General features: G+C 39.2%; 2 long non-coding RNA genes across 2 annotated transcripts in view; one reads left to right on the top strand and one right to left on the bottom strand.

Annotated features, from left to right (window-relative positions):
- Positions 1-12,559, bottom strand: part of LOC309643155 — a 36,598-nt gene that overhangs the window by 13,575 nt on the left and 10,464 nt on the right. The window lies entirely within an intron of this gene.
- LOC309643171 overlaps positions 51-12,559 on the top strand; it is a 124,552-nt gene continuing 112,043 nt past the window's right edge. Inside the window, exon 1 of the long non-coding RNA XR_014253605.1 lies at positions 51-1,629. This is a non-coding gene — a long non-coding RNA (uncharacterized lncRNA). The remainder of the gene's footprint in view (positions 1,630-12,559) is intronic.

Here is a 12,559-nt window from a genome sequence, read left to right as displayed (position 1 = left end):
AAAATGACTGCTAAAGTAAGGAGAGGTGAATTTAAGGAAACAATCAGAACTTTTATATTATAATCAGGTCCTCAATTTCCGTGTGTGTGAATGTAGGTCGAATTTGAGTCTTGAAGAATTTACAGGAAATCCACATGTGATGATTATGAAAGGTTAAATGTTCTCAGCGTTGGACACTCGTCAGCTTCATTGTTTCTGTTGTCTTTCCTTCTTTCAGCCAGATTATTTTTGGCTCTACTTTCTCTGGCTTGCTTCTATAGACAGTACTGGGCTTCCACTTCCTTTGGCTGCCGTCTTGGCATGCACATTATTGATACTTCTTTTAAAGAAGTAAATAGTTCTTGCTTTGACCACACACATTGTAGACTCCCTCTCTCTATCTCTGTCTGTCTGTCTCTGTCTCTGTCTCTGTCTCTGTCTCTCTCTCTCTCTCTCACACACACACACAGTGCTACTCCTAAAACATTGAATAAAGCCAACCCTACAATTAGTGGCTTAGGAGTGAAATTTAATACAAGGGTAAAAGAGGTGGTAAATATGACGAGGTGAACAAAAATGTTCCAGAGAATTCCAAGAAGTTATTTGTTCCATAAAGAAAGAGATGACTAGGACCAAAACTTTTTTCTTATTCTGTATCGTATCTCCATTCTCACAGCCTAAATCTAAGTATTGAAATTAATTACTGTATGTGATAGGTTTAATATTTATCTAGGAAAAAACTTCTGATGATCGTAATTCCCATTACCAGGTAGGGACTGAAATTTTTTTTTAACTGCAATTTTTTTTAAAGTTATTTATTTATTTATTTATGGCTGTGTTGGGTCTTCATTTCTGCGTTGGGGGGCTTTCTCTAGTTGCGGCGAGCGGGGACCACTCTTCATTGCGGTGCGCGGGCCTCTCACTATCGCGGCCTCTCTTGTTGCGGAGCACGGGCTCCAGACGCGCAGGCTCAGTAGTTGTGGCTCACGGGCCCAGTTGCTCCGCGGCATGTGGGATCTTCCCAGACCAGGGCTCAAACCCGTGTCCCCTGCATTGGCAGGCAGATTCTCAACCACTGCGCCACCAGGGAAGCCCCCGGAACTGAATTTTAAATACCCAGCAGCTTTTTCTGTGACTGCAACTTAATTTCTTTCTTTTGGCTGTAGGTTTTTGCCTTTGTGTTTAGAGGCTTTGTAGGGTAAGCAAATTTCATTATAGAGGTTAAAGATAATGTTTGTTGCTTAAATGTAAAGAATTTGAACTATAACATTGTTATTTTACTTGTCTGTCATTAACAGGGAATGAGGAGTTTCAGGTTAATGGACTTCCCAGATACCTCAAGTTTTTATTTTTATTATTTTTAAAAATTTATTTATTTATTTTTGGCTGTGTTGGGTCTTCGTTTCTGTGCGAGGGCTTTCTCTAGTTGCGGCGAGCGGGGGCCACTCTTCATCGCGGTGCGCGGGCCTCTCACTATCGCGGCCTCTCTTGTTGCGGAGCACGGGCTCCAGACGCGCAGGCTCGGTAGTTGTGGCTCACGGGCCCAGTTGCTCCGCGGCATGTGGGATCTTCCCAGACCAGGGCTCGAACCCGTGTCCCCTGCATCGGCAGGCAGATTCCCAACCACTGCACCACCAGGGAAGCCCGCAAGTTTTTACTTTTAAAGGCCAAATATTATTATTATAATTGTACGATTAGTCATATTGGTATATTACTCTGGAATAAAATATTTTACACTGAATTTTTCACTTTTTGGCTTTATTTCGCAGAATATGTTGGTTATCTATTCTACATTTATTGATGGCGGTCATCTTGAATACTGAATAGTAATGAAGCTTGCTGTAAGGTGGTGGCAGGTGTGGCAGTGTGGTGTGGTGGTTAAGTGAATGGGCCTGGGAGCGAAATTGCCTGGGTTGAATCCTGGTTCTGCCAGTAATGAATTGTGTGGCCTTGGGCAAGTTATTTAACCTCTTAGTACTTTATAGGTTTATTATAATGATTACATGAGGTAATATTGGTAGGAGACTTAGAACAGTGCCTGTCACATAGTAAGCAGTACTTCTGTGTTTGTTAAGTAAAAATAAATACACTCCAGTGAGTGTTATTGAGGTGTATGTAAATCGCCTTAGACTGCCGTGGTTTCCTTTTTATGTTGGCGTTTTATGGTTTTCTGCCTCCTCTCTTTTGTTGGCTGCTAGGTGAGTCCATTTCTACTACCTTACTCCCTTACTAAGTGACTGTCTCTACTTTGTGGTGGGCTGAGAAATGAGGATATCAACTCATTAGAATTACGTCTAAAATTAAGTTGAATAGTTTGAAGATCTTTCTTACGAATCATGCATGTGATCTTTAGTTCTTGGATGAAGAAACATCTATCTAACTTGCTCAGAAATGGTCCTTTCCCCTCCTCTTCCAATTGATTATGTTCTGAGTAGTTGCCAAGTGTTCTCTAGTTAACAGGATTTATCATACTATCTTTTATTCTGTAAATATATTTTGCATTTCTTTACTTTTTCCTCCCCATTTATACCAATGCTTATATGAAGTAGCAATCATTCAGGGATAGCATAGAATCTGTTCTGCAAGGGAGATGAGGAATGGATATAGTGGCAGATGATGGCTAGACAATTTCCTCTGTGCTTCCCTATCTATTGCTAACTACAGAGAACTTCCATAACTTTCTGCTAGCTTCTGAACTAACAAGTTTCCTTAAAAGTGTTTTTAATCTAACCTGTGTCTTTCCTACATGAAAGTAGGTACATAATTCCAATTATGATGTATGAAATGAGGCAAAGCTGTTGAAAAATCATGTAAGTCATCACTAGATTGACTCTGTTCCATTCCCTTCCACTCTCTGCCTTAAAAATGCCCAATAGAAAAAAAAAAATGCCCAATAGCCAAAAAATAAATAAACCATTTTTGGGGAATTATTCTTCTTGGCTTTGTAGTGAATGGAAAAACTGAACTTAAAAGCAGTCTTGAAGGTAGCCAAGAAGACCTTAATTTAAGGCATGGTCATAAAATTTTAGAGTTGGAAGGTTAAAGATTATTTGGTTTAATTTCTGGATTTTCAGATGAGAAAACATACCAGGAAAAGTTAAGTGACCTGGTAAAAATCACAAAGCCAGAACTTGACATTTTAAATGCTGGTGAGGCTATAATTTTTTTTTTTTCCATGATACCTACTTTGGACCCTGAGATATATTGTAAGTTGTATCAATTTGGTTTAATCTCTGTTGCAAGTGATTAAAAAAACAACAAAAAAACCCAAGCCTAAACTAATGTAAGAAAATGGGGGAAATTATTGGCTCATGTAAATAAGAAGTATGGGGGAGGTTTGATTTCAGGCATCCCATGATCTAGCAGGTCAAATAATGTCAACGGAACCCATTTTCTCTATCATGGATCTGCTTCACTGTTATTCTCAGATAGATTCTTGCTTCAAATTTGAACGATGGTGGCAGCAGTTCCAGACTGTATATCCTCTCAGATTCAAGCTCAGTACGAAAGAACCAGGAATCCCAGAAGTAGACTCATAACCTATTGGTCCTCATACCCTATGCGGACGATATGCCATGTAGCAATCACAGAGGCCAGCAGGAATGTGATGCTTTGATTCGCTTACGCTTGGGTCACATACAGTGAGAATCAGTACAAAAGTGATCTGAAAAAAGTAGTTACCTACATGTCATTTATTATTTTCTAACAATTACACAGCTTTTGCTCTTCCAAGTTGTTCCAAGAACATTACAAACATTAACCCATTTAATCATCTTAACAACCCAGTGAGATAGTTAATTACTATCCTAGTTTTAGAAATGAGAACACCAAGTCACAGAGAGGTTAAGTCATGTGTCCAAGGTCACACAGCTTGTAACCTGTAGAGTAGCCACAACTCCAACCAAAGCAGTCTCACTCCTGAATACCTGCTTCTCTGTTGTGTGCACTGAATAGTTTAATTCTTTCTCTTTGTCTAGTTCAGCCATCTTCTTAACTACAATAGTTTACTAAGCTAAGACTATGATTTTTCTTCTTTCTTGTCATGAGGAGGCTGACTAACAGAAATCAGTGATTTACAGAAGGTGGGCTGGGCTGGCAGGCCCTGAGGTTAGGGGCAGATCCAGCCCAGTGTAGGTAATAGCTAGTTCTCAGTGTCCTGGGCTTCCTTCTTCAAGAGTCTTTTGGGCTATTGTAGAATGCGTTCACATGCACACTACATTTGCTAATTCTGGGAACTGAGAAGATTTGCCAATAAGCTTCTTGGAGATGGATGACTTCTTAAATGTCAAATGAAACATTGAGCCATTAAATTGTGCTGTTTAAAATGTCAGGAAAAACCATTATTTTTTTAGACGAAGCTTCAGCGCGGTCTGATTTCAAGTCTGTGAAATGACTCCTGTCTTTCAGAAGAATCCTTCTTTTCTTATTTTGAAATGTTGCTGTTGTTTTGTCCAGAGAAGAGTGGTCTAAAAGGCAGCTCTGGCCTCTGACCCCAACCTAACATGGGGAAATAGTTTAATTCCTCCAAGGCGCTTCTATCCCATAAAAGCCTAGTATTTCTAGATACTCCATGGACAGCTGGCCACTGTGCTGCCCTCTTCCCACCTTCCTCCAGTAGCGGGGCTCTGGGTGATGTTTTCTCCAGAATCCATTCCAGTTACACAGTTTTAAACCATTTTTCTGCAGAGCATAGTGGGGACTAGTAGAGTAGCATTTATTCTTCGGGAGAATATTATAGCTGAGTGATTTCGGGAGGAGCATCCTGTAGGTAAGTTCCAAATGATGACCAGTCCCAGTGGAGAGTTCGAACCTTGAAGGTTTGGATCTATTTCTCCAACCCTGTCATTTTCATCTAGGTATTGTCACATGATTAGGAGCCTGAATTAAATCACCAAAAAGTAACCTGAAGTTTGACTGATATATGTGGAAGTGGGCAAGAGAGAGGTCTACTAACTGCCCTTGTTGAAGGTGGAATGAGAGAGGAAGGATTAGAGCTTTCCCTGTGGTCTGTGAAGCTCCAGCGTCGTAAAGCACTATTTTCGTACAGTCAGCCCCTCCTCTGCTCGCTGCCTCTCTCATCATGACTCAGCTTGATCATCTCAAAATTGTTAGGTTGTAGGAGATGACTCCCAATCCGTCTTCGTATATGAAATTATATGGTAAGGCCTACCACATAATTTATAAGATAAACAAATAACTTGGGGGAGGGGGAGAAAGTCTGTTTTGACAGTGTAGGAGATTGCCATCTTGTGTCCTACCAAGCCTCAATATGAGTATATTATTTCACATGTTCTATATCTTCATATTTACAAAGCACTTTGAATAGGGTGAGCTATATGGCATAGAGCCCAAAGCACTGAATTGCATATCAAAAGGCTGAGTTTTTACCCTAAACTCTAGAACCATCTAGCTGAGTGATGTAGAACAAATCAAAATCCTTCTGGTCCCTTTTTTCTCTTTTGAAATGGGGAAATAAACTAAAATAAAATTTTAAGATCTGATTCCTGCTTGAACAATCAAATATGGATCTATGAAAACAAATTTTTAAAAAATATTAACAATTATTTTTTATCTTCACAGTCTCGGAAATTTAAATGAATATTTGCCCCTATGTCACAGATAAGAAAACTAAGAATCAGAGAGATTTATAGCCCACCTAACGTCAAACAGGATCTTCAGAGAGATCCTGTTCCCTTGTGTGATGCTTTGTCAGTGAGTCACTGACCTACATCACACAGGCCATGCTGGCTGGCTCTTCCACTCTGGGAGTAACACAGTGAAGTCAGTGGGTATGAATAGCTTGGTTCCCAGATCTCTCAACTGGGAGATGATATTTAGAATGATGGCTTAAAAACAATTCTGACCAACCAAAGCATTAGTTAGCTTGGGAAAAACTTTGACTTGGGAGGAACTTGTCAGGGATGGAGAGGTAACAACAGTATATTCTATTCATCCCAGGAGGACCATTTGCCATAAGTCAGTCAGGGAAGAATTTGTTTTGGACCCACACAGAGAAAAGGGAAGCAGTGAGGGAAGGCAGACCAGACTGTAAGTTAAAAGACTTCACGTCTAGTCTAACTCTGCCGAATACTTAATATGGGGCAAGGGATATACCCTTTCTGCCCTTAACTTCTATGTCTGTAAAATGGGAGGATAGGAATAGATGGTCTCCAAATTTCTCTAAGCTCTGACATCTACTTCACCTGTGTCACAGCAGTGATTGGGAGGCTTCTTAATTGTTGAAAAAAATCCTAAATGATCAGAACGATCTCTCTCCCCATGGTTTCCCTCTCCCCTGGTTCTGTGTTCTCTTTAGCTTATGAACATCTTCCTATAAGTAACCTAATCCAGGCCTGATTTGTATTATTGAAAGTGATATATGTTCTCCTGTCTCCTGTGGTGGGCTCTTGGCAAACAGGTTCCAAGTCATTCATTTTAGGGTGTCCTATAGCATATAGTGAATGCTGCCTTGTCTTTTGTTTAGTAGAATTACATATCCAGGAAACTTCAAGTCTACGATTGCTCAATATTTCAAGTATTATTATTTCTCAAAATTTGAAGGCTAATTATGTAATAATTTCTTGTGTAACTTTCATGATAAGCTACTGATAAGCAAGTACAGAACTCCTTCACTTAAGTGTACAATTATTGGTTAACTATTCCATATTGTTTTTTTTTCATTAAGGAACAACGACACACATGTGCGTATCATTTTATATATACATATATATTTTCTCCTGTGCCAGTATATGTTTTATTGGATTAAAGAAGTGAACAATTTTTATATTTATTTAAAATTTTTGTGCTGGAGCTCTGGTTGCAACTATCTCCTAGTTCTTACTACTATTTGCTTATTACAAAGCCCTTATCAGAAGAGTAAAGCTAAAAAGGTCCTTTAAGGTCATCTGTGATCCAACCCCTTATTGTACAGTTGTGAAAACTGAGGCCCAGAGAGGTTAAGGTGTCACTGCTGATCATAGCCAAGAGAGAGCTAGAACTGATGGGTCTTGCTTCCCAAGCCGAGGCTTGTTTCCCTGCTACAGCAGAGTAATATTTTTAGACAAATAACGTAACACACATATATATGTTTATATAAACAGAAATATTTATGTTTTGCTTACATTCTGTTACAGAAAGGTAGAGAAATTCAAGTATAAATTTCCCTCCTGAATGTCTCTGAAATGTGCACCTTTACGAATATTATTCATTGGTTGAAGAAAGTATCGCTAGGGAAGTACAAGATGTGTATCCTGTTTCTTCAGAAGCCTCATTCACACTGTGCCAAGGGGATAGAGTACAAGTGCTGGTTAATAATTTATACTATGCATTCATCTCCATTCCTCTTTGACTAAAATATTAATTCTCCGTTGATCCTCATTATTTGCTTTTTGCCCAGGCAATAGGCAATGTGCAGAGAGTTTGATGAAAGGGTTATTTCCTAGACTTATCGTGGCCCCCTGTGCTCTGCCAGTAATTTGCCGACTTTATTTACTTGTGGTGATGAGCACACCATGTAGGGGATGCCAGCTGCTCAGATTGTCTTGGGTGCCTTTTTTCTAGGGCAGGACAATGTAAAAAGCACAGCTGTTTTTTCTAATTTAGTATGTGCAGCATGTGCCTGCATTTTTATTACATTTTTAATGGAACAATGCAGGTGAATATGGAATATAAAGAATCTCAGCCTGATTTCTATTAATAAATTGAATTTATTTCAAAATATCTTGCAGTGTTTGGAGGGTTTATGTGTGTGTTCTAAAAAACAACAGGCTCTGGAAGATGAGACAGAAGATTTGGTTTGCTGACTTAGAAATTGTATAGTTGTATAATTTATATAATTTTTATATATATAGATACATTTAATACATGCAAAAGAGTGTGTATGCATAATTTGTATAATTTTTCATAAATTATAATCTAAGAGATATTATAATTATATCTAAGAGATAGAAGAAATTTAGTACGTAAACCATCCTTTACTTTGTATGTTAAAGGAGAGAAACTTTTTATATTTTGATTTATAAAAAGGACGTCGTCAATCTGCAAATCATTCTTTACTGTGAAATGCAGTTTTGGATTTTTATTTGTCTGAGAATATCTGTTTTTCCAAAATGTGGGCATTTTGACTACACTGTGAAGCCAGGAGGGGACCTAATTAAGGAGGAACAATCACCTTTCCAGCTTCCTCATTTGGCCACTTGTTCATTCCCTTTATGTCCCTTGTTCTATGAAGGGGATTGAGTGCATTGATGTTCAGACCACAAGACCCCACAGGCTAGCTCCTTTCACCCCTTCTCTTTCTGACTTTCATCTATGTCTTCCTCTTTTTTTTTAAAAAAAGAAGCATTTCTGCTTTTATCTTCTCTCACTACCTCTTTAAATCTTCTGTTAATTTAAATAAACTCAAGAATTGCAAGAGCTCTTGGCACACCCAAGTTTGTGGGCTGAACTGCATGCCCATTACATACCCTTGGTTTCTCATGGATGATGAACCAGTGATAGGAGAACTGTGGAGTGCTTGGTGCTCATAATACACTGTAAGGGCGATGGATTCATGTTACAATTGCTCCTACTCAGCTGGTGGCCCAGTTTTTCCTGAAGCTCAGTGAGATAGATCTTCTCTTTGAACAGTCACTTATGCAATTCCTGCCTATTGGGGAGGGGGCAGGGAAGTCTTAGGAATTGTGTTCTACTCTTGAATATTGTAACTGCACTACTTGGCAAGTTACCACCTTACTGTATCAATCCTTTACATATATATGTATCAGTCAGGATCTGGCAAGGAAATCAGAAACCACTTTAAGTATTTATAAGAGAAGAAATTCAATACAGAAATTGTTTACACAGGAGAAGCTGGGAGCAAAACAGGTTTATCAACAGAGACAGAAGTGAAGGAGGCAGAGTTACAGGTAAAGCCCTGGGAGCCAGGGTCGCCTAGCAGTGGCTGGAAGCATGACAGCCCTGTCCCACAGGAGCTAAAGCCAGAGAGGAGACCCATCAGTCACCTGAGAAGCTGTCCAAGGTGGAGGGAGGTGCGGCCTCAGGTTTCCCCCATTCCCCGTCTCCTCCATGGTCTCATGCCAGTGCCTCCCACTGGCCAGTCACTAAGGGCAGCCAGTGACACGGGAGCTCAGTGAAAGCAAACTGTGGAGAACAACCCCTCTTTGCCTGCAATACAGATCAGAGTAGGATAGGGGCTGGGTAACATAAAGGGAAGGGAGAGGAGAAAGGATCATATAGTGAATAAGCTCAGGATGCCCTCCTGAAGGTCACCATCTGACCCTAGCTGAGCTCTCTCGTACCCCAATAGTGGCAAAAATCTTCGTGTAGGTTTATGAATCCAAGGGGGCAGGGACTACGGAATCTGGAAGTTATCTAGAGCCTGGTTCTTAGAGTACCTGCTTAAGCTCCCTTCTCTTTGGGACTTTCTATTTACCTTTCTGTTCCCTCCCACCCCTGCCACTACTTCCTTGCTTAAACTTTCCCTGTGGTCACTAATCAGAATTAAGCAGGTTTTCTGGGGAAAACCTCAACTTGTCTTCAGCTGGCTCACAGCCTTGGGTTAGGGTTAGAATTATTAAGTCAAGGATAATGTCTGCAGGAGAGTTGCTCAAGTTTCAGAGGTGGGATCAGGCCTTCTGCGAACATCTGCACAGGAAGTGATCTCTGACTGCTATGGTGGGTTTTTCCTCCATGTGTCACCACATGTTGCCAAATATTTGAATTATTTGGTTAATGTCTTTACAATCCTAATAGAATGTAGATTTCTTTCTTTTTTTTTTACCTTTTTTTTTTTTTGGGCTGTGCCACATGGCTTGCGGGATCTTAGTTCCCCAACCAGGGATCAGACCCGGGCCCTGGCAGTGAGAGCACAGAGTCCTAACCACTGGACCACCATGGAAGTCCCTAGATTTCTTGAGGATAAAGACTTTGCCCTATAGAATTTTACATCTCATAATATAGTGCTACTCAAATATTAGGTATTGCAATGTTTTTGATTGAAAAGGTGAAGGTCCCTAGATGCAGAAAGATAAGCTCTAGTGTCTGCGGTTTTGGCTAAGTTATATAGTCTCTGAGTCTCATTTTAAGGCTTTTAAAGATAGAAGTTTAAATAAAGAACATGCTTCTATGACCTGTCCAATTACATCACAAGCAATTTGAGGACAAGGCCAGCATCTTATACTTTTATGTGTAGCATCTAGCACATTGTCTTGCCGAAATAAGATGCTCAATACATGTTTAATAAAGAAAGATCTGATTGAAAAATCAAAACTAAGGTTGACCAATCTGCAATGTGAATAAGTTCTTAATGTTTACACTCTTTTAAAATGTTCTATTTCTTTGTATTATATTTAGAAGTAAGAAAAAAAGTTAGAAATCTAGTTATCAGGGGTTCCAAACTCAAATGCCTACCAGGGATTAAGCAAGTAATGAAAAATGAACCTGTTTAAGACAAAAGGGAATAGTGGGGACTGTGGAGAAGTGGTGATTATTGGAGAGAACTTTGTGTCCTCTCTAAAGGGGGCAGCTGATGTTCTGTCCTAGCCAATTGTCAAATGGAAGAGTGGCAGCAGTGTTGTCAGAACTTCCGAATGTGTATGTGAAATTTCTGTATGTTTGTGGCTATATTAGCCAGTTAGAGGATTCTGCTAAAAACAATGCATACGTCAAAAAAGAATTCATTGTAGACTTCCAGGTGTTCATAAGGTACTTATTTAAGATGCTTGGGGAATTGTCTCGTGATTTAGGAGCTCTAATTTTCCCTATCTTCCTTTCCAATTTTAACTGGAATACTTTATCAATGCAACTTTCTGTTGTATTCAGTTTAGTTGCAGAGGTAACTACAAGGCAGAAAAGAGTGCTGTTAGCTAGTGCTGGACTTTGACTTTCTACTGACAAAATAGTTGCTTTTTCAGATTATTTTCTACAATATTAAAAAAAAAACATGAATGATAACAGATTTTCAGTCCACCAATAGATTATCCAAAAAATGTCCTTACTGTATACAGACTACAAAGATTATGTTTAGATGTGGTCAGCTCAGATAAGTGCAGCACCCTGTTGATGAGGCTAGGCTTATGAGTTCCTGCAGCCAAACAAGAAGTTAGTTTCATACACAAAACCCCTCTGTGTACCAGCAGAGAGCAATGGCTCAAACAGGGCCACTTGAGTTTCTTAAGATCAACTCCAATTTGCAGTTGATTTGATGTTGAGGGGAGCTAATAAAGGTAATATATGAGTCATTTTCCAACATGATATAACTAGAATTGGTTCTTGGCCCAGAAAGATGTGAGTCAGTTTAGTCCTGACTCAGTTCCCAGTCTGATGCACAGTGACTCACTTCCCTATGTGATGTCATGTTTGTTCCTTGTAAGATTTGACCTCCTCGTTGTTTTGTTGTATTAGGGTTAGCTTTTTTTTTTGTAAAAAAAAGAAGAAAAAGAGAATATTGTAGAATAAGATGAAATATTCCAAGGAATACAGCATCAGTCAAATTAAAAAAGCCTTGATTTTCTCACAATGAGCCTGAAGGAGTAATTAAGCTTTAAATGTCTATATTGTTGTTCTCATCTATTAGGATTGTTAATTTCCAAACAGCCTAGCTATTAGCCGACATTTGATTAAAAACATTTTGCATGTAAAGGAAGAAAAATTGGTGTAACAACAATTCAATCATTTGGTAGATATATTTATAAAAGGCAGCTGCAACTGAAAAAAGTTAACAATAGATGGTCAGATGAAAGAGGACAATGGATTGATCTTTCTGGAAAGATACATTCATTTATATACAGAAAGTAAACCAAAAATTGGACATTTGTTATGGAACCCATGAGCATTTTCAGAATATGTAGAATTTTAAAAAAATACTGTAAAAATGGCTTTTTATGCTTATGTCAATTGTGAATGAAATTCAGTGTTCATAGCTTGTGTTAGGAGTCAAGTTTGGAAGCTAAAGAGAAAAGCAACTTACGCATCTCAGACGCTATATGGTGAAATGAATTGACTTTGGCCTTTCCCTCAAGGCAGAACAAAAACTCTCATCCTTGGTAGATAACTATACTGATAAAGTCAAAGCAATATAAGTTAAAGTTGTTTCTATGAGAAGCAAGAGAAACCCCTTTTAGCTAACTTAAGCTAAAAAGAGGATATTTTAGGAAATGGATGAATCAAAGGAGTTGCCAAATAACCAAGCCTCAGAGCATTTTGGGGGTCCCCAGATGAGTTACTTCTGGACATGCTAGGGCTCTGTCAACCTGCAACTCTGCTCCAACAGCCTTCTATATCCTGTTCTCACCGTTCATGTTTGAAATGCCCAGAAGAATGATCCACTAATTGGCCCACCTTGGCAGGTGTATCTCCCCTTGGATGAATCATCTCTAACAGAGGAGCTAGCTGTATAATTCTCACAGGGAGAATTGTTATGAGCTGGCAGTCATCCCAACTCGTGTCTGCTACAGAGACCATTTCGTTTGTTCTCCAACTTCTTTCCCCTACAGCCCCAATCATAACAATGTTTTTACCTGTCCTGTAGATGAGTGCTTCTCAGAGTTTTATGTTCATATGATCACCTGGGGGCCTTGTT

Source organism: Balaenoptera physalus (genome assembly GCF_965194825.1).
Source record: "Balaenoptera physalus genome assembly, chromosome: 14".
Taxonomy (NCBI): Eukaryota; Metazoa; Chordata; class Mammalia; order Artiodactyla; family Balaenopteridae; genus Balaenoptera; species Balaenoptera physalus.
This window is presented reverse-complemented; position numbering and strand designations above follow the sequence as displayed.